The sequence below is a fragment of the Myotis brandtii genome, unplaced genomic scaffold (assembly GCF_000412655.1).
Source record: "Myotis brandtii unplaced genomic scaffold, ASM41265v1 scaffold590, whole genome shotgun sequence".
Lineage (NCBI taxonomy): Eukaryota > Metazoa > Chordata > Mammalia > Chiroptera > Vespertilionidae > Myotis > Myotis brandtii.
The window spans coordinates 1,904,857-1,915,163 of NW_005370224.1; positions in this window are offsets into that span (position 1 = coordinate 1,904,857).

A 10,307-nucleotide genomic window follows, 5' to 3' on the forward strand; every position below is an offset into this window, starting at 1 on the left:
GCTGAGGTCGACCCCTCAGATTGAGGACGTTTTTAGCAAAGGCCAGCTTAGGAGTACCCTAATTAAGTTAATAACAATGTACCTACCTATATAGTTTAAGTTTAAAAAATTTGGCTCTCAAAAGAAATTTCAATCGTTGTACTGTTGATATTTGGCTCTGTTGATTAATGAGTTTGCCGACCACTGTAGACAATGCTGATTTTATTAGTGAGATGTATATGTCTCATGATTCATGACTTCTCTTGGGCACTAGAGAATTGACATAGTTGTGAGAAAACCACCAACTTCCTGCACCCCTCCATTGGCAGGTCCACACAGTTAGGTTTTAGTGCTATTGTTCTTAGCCTGGGTTCAGTGAGTTAGGGGGATAAACAGAATAAGGGGCGGGGAGGGAAGGAAGATAAAAGTGAAATTGCAAAGGATGATACTCATGTGGAAGAAATGAACCAAAACCAAGGAAGAAAAAACAATTCAAGATTAGATGCATGTAATAACAGGGCCCTATAAGATTCAGGGCTATTCATAGTGCACCAGCAGAGAACTAGCAATTCTGTGTCTGCTTGAGAGAAAGGGAAGAAATGTCCCATATCCGCATCACTGCAATTTTAGACAAAAACTAATGACCATTTTGGGCAGTAAGGACATTTGCAGTGATCATGTCCTAAGGCAAACATTTCCCTGATATCCCTGATTTTCAAAGACCTTTTGAACCTTCTAATTAGATGATGCCTTATTATGTTGAACATGCCTTTTTATATAATTTAATTGAGTATAGTATGTGGATCCTAATTCATTAATAGTATTCCTCTGGCAATGTTATATCCTATTATTATTATTATTCAAGCAAAATGCAATTTTTTTAACCAGAACAATTCTTAAGATAATTTACTAATATCCATTTCTCCATGAAACCCATTTCCACATAATGATATGTGTTACACTCTCTCTCTGTTTTGTTGTTGTTGTTTGTTTGTTTGTTTTTTAAACCTGGGAGTGAGACACCCACCAGAGCATGTTGAAGGGGGAAAGTTGAAGGAATATGGGTGGAACACTGACAACAGTTTCTAGGACATTAACTTTATTTATTGATTGACTAATTGATTGTTAATCCTCATCTGAGGATATTTTTTACATTGATTTGTTTTTAAATTCTGTTCTGAAGTATTTCATAGAATTTTGATCTTTTAAGAGAGAATAGAGAAAGAAATTCCTTTTTTTTATGGGAGAGATGTGATTAGTGTCAGACAAACAGTGAAATACACATGGAGGAAAGAGCAGTAGAACAAACCAGTGTTCTGCAGAGAACCTGTTATTAAAGAACAGCGATGAGCATTAGCTGGGAGCTCTGAACTTGCTGGCCAGGATACTACTTGCTGGAAGAAACAAAGCCTTTCTACGTACCTAGGACTTGTAATTAAAGTTAAACAATGTTTAAATTCTCAGAGGGAGAAACAGCCCAAGTGTGAGAAGAAAGTTAAACAACTGTATGAATTTAGATATCAATAGAGTTAAAATACAATAACAAACTTAATTAAATGTAACTTAGGAGTTTCTTCTATTTATAATTGTACTACTATGTAAATTACTGTCTCCTTGATAATTTAGGTATGTTAATTCAAATGTAATAGTTTTCATTTTTAAATGTTGAATTTATTAATACACCTATGCTTCTTTTAGTTCCCAAACATACATGAGCATGTTACTCGGAGCAATAGATGGGACCCCCGATAACTTTAAAATAAGGGAAGTGAAATGGTCTCCAGATCCTGAACTATAAAATACATACATAATGCCCAATCATAAATAGGCAGGCCTGCTTACTGATTATAGCTCTGGAACCACTGTAAAGGGTTAGTGTAATGGACTGAATGTGTGTCTTCCCAAACTGACATATTGAAATCTTAACCCCCAACAGGATGGTCTCAGATGGCCTTTGGGAGGTAATTATGTCATGGTAGTGGAACCTTCATGGATGGGATTAGTGGCCTTATAAAGCAGATCCCAGAGAGCTCTCCTGCTCCTTCTACCATATGAGAACATCAAGAAAAGGTGGTCATCTAAAACTAGGAATTAGACTCTCATTAAACACCAAATGTGCCCCACATTAATCTTTTCTTTTTAAGTATTTTTATTGATTTCAGAGAGGAAGGGAGAGGGATAGAGAGATAGAGACATCAAGGATGAGAGATAACCATTGATTGGCTGCCTCCTGCCCACCCCCTACTGTGGGGGGAATCGAGCCTACAACCCAGGCATTTGTCCTTGGCTGGAATTGAGCCTGGGACCCCTTAGTCCACAAGCTGATGCTCTATCCACTGAGCCAAACCAGCTAGGGCGCCCCACATTGATCTTAAGACTTCCCAGCTCCTATAACTGTGTGAAGTAAGTGTTTGTTATTTGTAAGCCACCCAGCCTATGGTATTTTTGTCATAGCAGCCTGACCTGACTAATTTCTTCTGAAAGGGCCAATGCTGAGAGTCTGACGGGAGAGAGAAGGGAGCAATAGTACCCTTCTCTATGTTTATGAACACCAGTTTATTACAGGACCTATAATGTTCCAAGAACTTCCTAACTATCATAGGAATGCTCTGCATTTCTTGCATTGTGAGGGGCACAACTTTTTTATGGGAAAGAATTTGACCTTTATCCATAACTGGAGTTTGGATATACCCAGAATTGTGTAATGAATTGGATAATGCTGAAGGAAACTGAATTGTGTAAAAGAATAAAGATTTTGTGTAAAATAATGAGGTAGGGAGAAGCTAGCTGAGACCGTGTGCCTGAGGAGCACTGGCGGGGTTGGGGGCAGTCCTTACTGGATACAGGAACAGGTGACAATCTATTTAGAAGGAGAAAAAAAAACTGAGTTTACATGTTATTTCATTTAGAATAAATGTTTATCAGGTGTGCATTAGCAGTGCAGACATTGAGATTATGGGTAGGAGACTCTCCTCTCTCCACTTAACCCAGACCTTCATATCATACACACACACACACACACACACACACACACACACACACACACATGATGTAGTATTACAATGAAAGTGAGACTGTGTAAAACCCACACACCATCTGGAGCCTAGCGAGGCAGTGCAGACATTGAGATTATGGGTAGGAAACTCTCTTCTCTCCACTTAACCCAGACATTCTTATCACACACACACACACACACACACACACACAAATGATGTAGTCTTACAATGAAAGTGAGCCTGTTTAAAACCCACACACCATCTGGAGCCTAGCGAACCACTGAGTCACGCTTTCATACAAATCCTGGACCTGCTAATTCTAAAATGTACCCCTATTATGTGTCTTCTGTTATCAGGAGGGCTGGCGTGGCTTTCCAGATTCTCTTGGCAGCTAAACTCCAGCTGGGTTTGGCCAATGGGAGCTGAAAATGAAAAGTTGGGGGACAGGAGAAGCTCAGTCTGAGGTTCTCTTCCTCTTTTTTCTTTGTATTAAATGGCATTGGTGGACCTGGTCACAACTCCTCTTGCACCATGTCCACTGGGTAGGTTTCTGTGTTTCAGTAATGCCATATTCTGTCTTTTTTGCTCTAACATATGTTTAAAGTTTCTTTCCTATGAAATTAATTTCTGAGTTGCTCTACCATTTGTACTTGGCTTCTCCAATTTGCTATTGTTTGTATACTAAATGCCCTGGTTAAATTCTGTCTGTTTGAAGTTTTGAGAGATTTATGTTTCTCTTGTTAGGCCCTAATTTGATACTATTTGAAACCACTTTTTTGATGCAGGCAAGTGGGGCCTCAACACCCTAATATTTGGGCTACTTTTATAGAGTCAACAACTTAGATGGCAAGTGAGACCTGGAACATACCATTTGAAGCAATGTTTACTTCTGAACAAGGGAGATTTATACTTCCTGTAAGTAGATACCCTAGCTCTTTCAGTGAGCTGAGAAGTTGGGTGTATTGGCAGGCCAGGATAATCAATGCTATTCTTTTTATTATTTTTGTTGTTGTTAATCCTCACCCACGGGTAGTTTTTCCATTGATTTATAGACAGAGTGGATGGAAGAGGGGGGGAGACACAGGGAGAGAAACATTCATGTGAGAGGGACACATCGACTGGGGTCAGGGATCCAGTTAGCAACCAAATGGAATCCAGGACCCTCCAGTCCAAGGGCCGATGCTCCAACCACATAATCAAACTGCTAGGACCTCAGTGCTATTCTTTTTGTTATTTTATTTGTTTTTGTGGTTTTAAGATTTTGAAAAGTTAAGACAACCTTGAGAAGTTTTGGAAACTAATGACAATTCCAATTTAGTATCCCATTTTTGCTTATGATGGTGACTAAAACTATTAGTCTTAACTTATTAGTCCTCTTTTACATGAAAACATGATAATTAGATATAATCTGTTAGATTATCTATAATAATAAGAGCATAATATGCTAATTAGACCAGACAGCCAAAAGACCTTCCAGGTGTCATTCTGGACGTCCTTCCGGATGACCTTCCAGATGAAGCCACTGTGGCAGGGGCGAGGCAGAGGTGGCTGCCATGATGGGCGGGGGCTAAGGCAGAGGCAGTTAGGGGGGATCAGGCAAGCAGGCGAGCAGTTAGGGATGATTAGGTAGGCAGGCAGAGTGTTTAGGGGTGATCAGGCAGGCAGGAGAGCGGTTAGAAGCTAGTGGTTCAGGATTGTGAGAGGGATGTCCCACTGCCGGTTTCGGCCCAATCCCACAGGCAGTCCTGTGGGGTCAGGCCTAAACTGGCATTTGGACATCCCCCGAGAGGTCCTGGATTGCGAGAGGGTGCAGGCCAGGCTGAGGGCCCCTTTCTGAATTTCTTGCACCGGGCCTCTAGTAAAGCAATCATATGTTAGTAGAGACTACTAATAGGTGCTGTATTTACAAGACTGCAAGGTGTTTAGTTATAGTAGAGGTACTTCTGATAGCAAACATAATTCAATAATTTCTCATGAAATGTGTGTAGATCCAATTCAAACTATTCTTAGCAAAAAAAAAACAAACCATGAGATTTGTTCTGTTAATTATAAGAATATCTATCTCAAATGGAAACTTTGAATGTGTTTGCTTTCTCTTTTCCTTGAATGTTTTTTAAACATCAAAAACATTCTTCAAGAGCTACAACATTAGTAATTGACTTTTCACTGGGGAAATGCGTCGCCAAAAGCTCAATTTTATTATGTTTCTACAACTTAAAAAAAAAATCAAGTACACAGCTTCAAAGAGATAATGGTTAAAAACAACTTTTCTAGGGAGGCCACCTTATTGATGGGCAGAGTTGTAAAGGTTTTGAGGTTCAGCTCAGTGAAGTATCCACATGATAGAAAACCTCTAACTTGTCTGAATATTTTTCAAGTGTAAATTGAATCTGAAAATATCCTCAGGATATTCTTTACTTTGAAATGTGTCTACTACTAGACTTTCTCCAAAATTTAAAGAGTAGAGAAATAATGCTCTCCTATAATCTATGTGTTCTGATGAGGTCATACTGCACATTTTAAAGCACATTTTACTAAGTTTGGTGCTTAAGAATATTATTCATGGTGTTATAACTAGGTGGACAAGTGTTTAGAGGAGTAGGAAGGAGTCTGAATATCAAATAAGGTCCACATATGTGGTTATGAATTAAATATTTTATTCTAAGAGATGGAAGAAAGAGAAGAATAGCATGGCAAAGCAAGGTGATAGGTATTTAGGGGGAAATATTTGAAACCAAACTGGTTTTGCTATAATGTGCTTTATATTTTATTTTATAGCAAATTGTATGCAAATACTTCTAGAAAGAAAAATGAATCAGAAATAGCTTAGATTTCTGTCAATTTCTTTAATAATCTAAAATTGTTTTTATAAAATGAAGACAAGAAAATACAAACAGTATGTTCAATTAACCATAAAGATTGGAAAAATTATAGATTTTACTATCAGTTCTTCTGATCATGTTTGTATAAAAATATTTTTGATTCTCGAGGGATTATTAGATCCCTGACAAGACACTGGAAAGGAAACATGTTCTGTCTAAGAGAAACACAGTTTTTGTTTGTATTGATTTTTAGAGTGCGAGGAAGGGAGAAGGAGAAAGAGATTGAAACATCGATGAGAGAGGAATATCATTTCTATAGGCTGCCTCCAGCACAGCCCCTACTGGAGATTGAGCCCCCTACCTGGACATGTGTCCTGACCAGGAATTAAACCTGGGACCTCTTGGTTCATGGGTCGACACTCACCAGCTGAGCCACACCAGCTGGGTAAGAAACACAGTTTTTGTAAATTTTCACATAAAGTAAGATTGCATCTGAGGATTTAAATAATTGTAGATGCTCACATAAAAATTTTTAAATCTATATTTCAAAATTCTGATAATTTAAGCAATTCTGCAACTTATTTTCTCTCGAAAAATTATCCAGTCAACATTATCATACCTGATACAGGGCACCTAAAACTGAGCTTCTCTGTTGCTGAGCAAGATTTCCAGTGCCAATGCTAGCCTGTATGAGGTTCTGTGCAAGTGACTGGCATTTACCCCTCCAGATGGAGGAGCTGTCCTCACAGGTCCCCAACCGGTAAGAGGGCTGGGGCCACATTTCAGCTCCCACTTGTCCCCTCAGCTGAACACCTTCGTGCAGAACACTATGGCAACAACTTAGTGTGGAATCCAGAATGACACAGAAAACTCTGAAGGAGGAGCACCATAAATGTATCCATCTGGGTAGGAAATGAGTAATTAAAGAGTGATTAATGGATTAGCCACAAAGGCAGGATGAGAGAAATCAATAGGAGATAGCAAATACTCAGAGACTAAGCCCAAAGGAGCAAGAGGAGGAAACCATTATCAAAAATCAGAGAGGGTTGTAGAAATAGTTGTTGCGGTAGTTGCAGCTGACCCATAAAGTAAGCACAACCCTTCAGGAGAGGGGAGTTTTTAAAAGAACACAGCCCCTGCCAGCTCAGGTCCTGCAAGAGGGAACAAGTGAATATATTCCCAGACTTTGGCCTCCTATCTCCAGTCTGTATCCTGCCTTCCTCCCATTAATGAAACCCAATAGAAGCCAGAGGACAAAGAAATCTGGTTGATACAGACTGAAGGTTCATCCTGTGGAGGCAAAGAATAGGGCAGAGATGGGACAGGGAAGTGGAAAATATTCAGTAAGTAAAGCCATATGTCAGATCAGGTGTATCAGATCAGGCCTTGAGAAAAATCAATCACTATTTTCCTATATAAAATAATTTATTCTCTGTTGTTCCATATTATTAGGACATTTCATGTCCCGAGTTATACCTCGAGGTCTCTTTCAGGAACTGAAGGTCTTTATATGTTCATTTCTTCTCCATTCCCACTGGGACAGAGTGAATAGACCATCTTGTACTGTCATTGTTATTATTTTCCACTTTGATTTTGTTCCTCGACACAAATGGGAGACTTGTTGGGAGAATAAATAAGAAAATAAAATGTCATGATAAATGAGAAGACCAACATTCATTCCCAATCTTTCCCAGGCAAGAGACTGTCCGTTTCTGTTTCTTGTATGTGTGAGAATCAATGTGTACCTTGAGTTGAGAGATCCATTAGGACATTTGATCTGGTTTAGCAGAGATTCAGATTGTGATACTTTGTTTTGGGAGTATGACATCACATCTGTTCTCTAACCGTCTTGATCACTTATAGTTAGAGGATTAAGGGAGAAAAACAAAAACAAAACACAACTGTAAATTATGTTAATGGTTGAACTCTGAGACTTTACCACAAACAGTGGGGTCCCAGAACAGAAGACAAAGTTTGCAATAGAGCTAGGCATGAGGTTCTTGTCTTCATCCTTTCATGCAATCAAGCATTCTGGCATCCTGAAGGTATTTGATTTTGGAAACAGAGATCATGCCCTCTGCTTAGAAATGTATGTTCTCTCAAAATTCATTATCAGCATTGCCAGCATAAAGCTTCTTTCCAAGGGTTTGAGAGACATCAGCCATTGATACCTGGGAAATAATATGAAAGATAGATCTGATAGATTGACATTTGAGCTCAACTTGGACCCTTTTAGAAGTTCATTGTTATATAACAGATTCCTGCTATGCTTGAGGGAGCACTCAGATTCATTTTATTTTGGGTATAAGCATTCACAGATGGCTTAGTCCAAAAGATAGTAAATTTGTTGAAAATGTGCTAGGAAATCTATTTTCTTTTCAGGAATAATAAGGCAATTATATCTTCGATTTAATTCTTTCATGGAGGCAATCTTTTCATTGGATATAAGGATAGGAGTGGAACAAAGACCTACTGAAGAAGAAAATTTTTGTATTCCACTTTGACATAGTGCCTGATTGAAATTTCTGAACTCTATTTATATTCTAGCCCAACTGTCCCATGAGTCATTTCTCAAATGTAATATTCTAAGTATAATTTAGTTTAAATAGCAATTTTCCAAAATATATGATGGATTTTAACAGAGAGGCAGGTGTATACTTTAAGGAATAGATCATAAAAGTCATCCAATTGACCTGGAAGAAACGAATGGACACATTAAAGTGAACATGGTTTACTCGTTCTGTGGAAATCAGGGTAAGGCCAGCACTATATAATTCAGTACAACATGATTTCCCCTCAAATTGAGTAAGCATATGGCTTTCCATTACAATTCAACAACCATGTCAAATCTTGAGATCTAATTGTAGCTTACACTCCCTCTTTCAGAATGGTTGACTTGGGCAGGCAACCAAGAACAGAAAAGCATCAGGCAGGTGTTCCTGAATCGTCTGCTGGTTTCCATTTGGTTATTCCTGCAGACCCTTTGGCAAACCTGCCTGCTGATAAATTCAAACCTGTTCATTGCTTAGGATTCATGGATCAATAAATGAATACCTTAAAGGGAATAGTTTCATGTGCAGCTTATGCCCAAGGATCTCTATTTACCTTTGAAACTATGTAGGGCACCATTTGATTATGAAACATATGTTGAAATAGCAGGGTATGAAGTAAATTCAAATAAAAATGTACCATTTGGCTTGGACATATTGATAAACAAGAACAAACTATGTTCCAAGATGATATTTAGGTTACAAATGGACCAATTAAAATTATGAGGGTTGTTTTGGGACTCAAAATGGTCCTAAGTTACACTGATAAGTAGTAAATTAGCACAAAAGTGTATGATATGGAGACAGACTTGAAAGTTATCTTTTTTTTTTCCCAGTGTAATCAAATTCTCTACGTCTGATCAGCATTAGTGTCCAGACCTGGGTCAGGATAACTTCGGTGAAACCAGTTTTGTCAGTTTGAAAATAATTGCCAATAAAATATGTAGGGATTTTATGGGGAGAAGGTTGTCCAGCTTGTTCTCAATCTGTTAGCTTAAATGCTTTCATGAGTGAAGACTTTGTCAGTGTGCATAGGATCCAGGGTAAACTAAAACCTTATGTGATTACTCAAAAGATGGAAGAATTGCCTTCTCTTCTGAATAGATTGGACTCCAATGGAGTGACTCTCAATCTTATTTGTACTTGGAAACCACCTGGGGAGCTTTCTAACATACTGATGCCTGAATCCCACTGTCTATCCTGAGTTTAATTGGTCTGAGGTTTAGGATAAACACTGAGGTTGTAAAAGCTCCCCAGATGGTTCTGACATACAATTGCAGTTGAGAACCACAGTTCACACACTTCTTCTGGGCAACTGCCCTATTTGGGTTAATAAAATATACTTAAATAACAACATGTACTACCAAGAGTAGCAGTGCTTGACAGATTCCTTATCTAACATGCTTATATAATACACTGCCCTATGAATATGACTAAGAAATCAAGGGGTCCCAGAAAAGAGGAGCAAGAAAAAGTTGAAAAGGGCATCTACACTAATAAAATAGAAACATGCAAATTGGTGTCACTCTGCTATGCCCACCAGCCAATCAGGATGGGTATGCAAATTAACCCAACAAAGATGGCGGTTAATTTGCATATGCAGGCCCGAAGCTAAGATTGAAGTCTCTGACCCGAGCGAAGACTGAAGACTGAAGACGACTGAAGACTGAAGACGACTAAAGACTGAAGAGGCTTGGCTTCTCCACTGTGGCTGGAGCGAAGGCCTGGGTCCTGGGGGCTGGAGGAAAACTGGTGCTGGCAGCCAGGGGAAGGAAGGCCTATTGCATGAATCTCTTTGTTCAACGGGCCTCTAGTGGACAATAAGGAGCCCAGTACCAAAATCAGGTTTTATAAATTTTATATTTGGCATTTAATCATTCTAGCAAAGAAAAAAAAATATGTATATATATGTATAATACACACACACACACATATATATATATATATATATCCTATCTAAT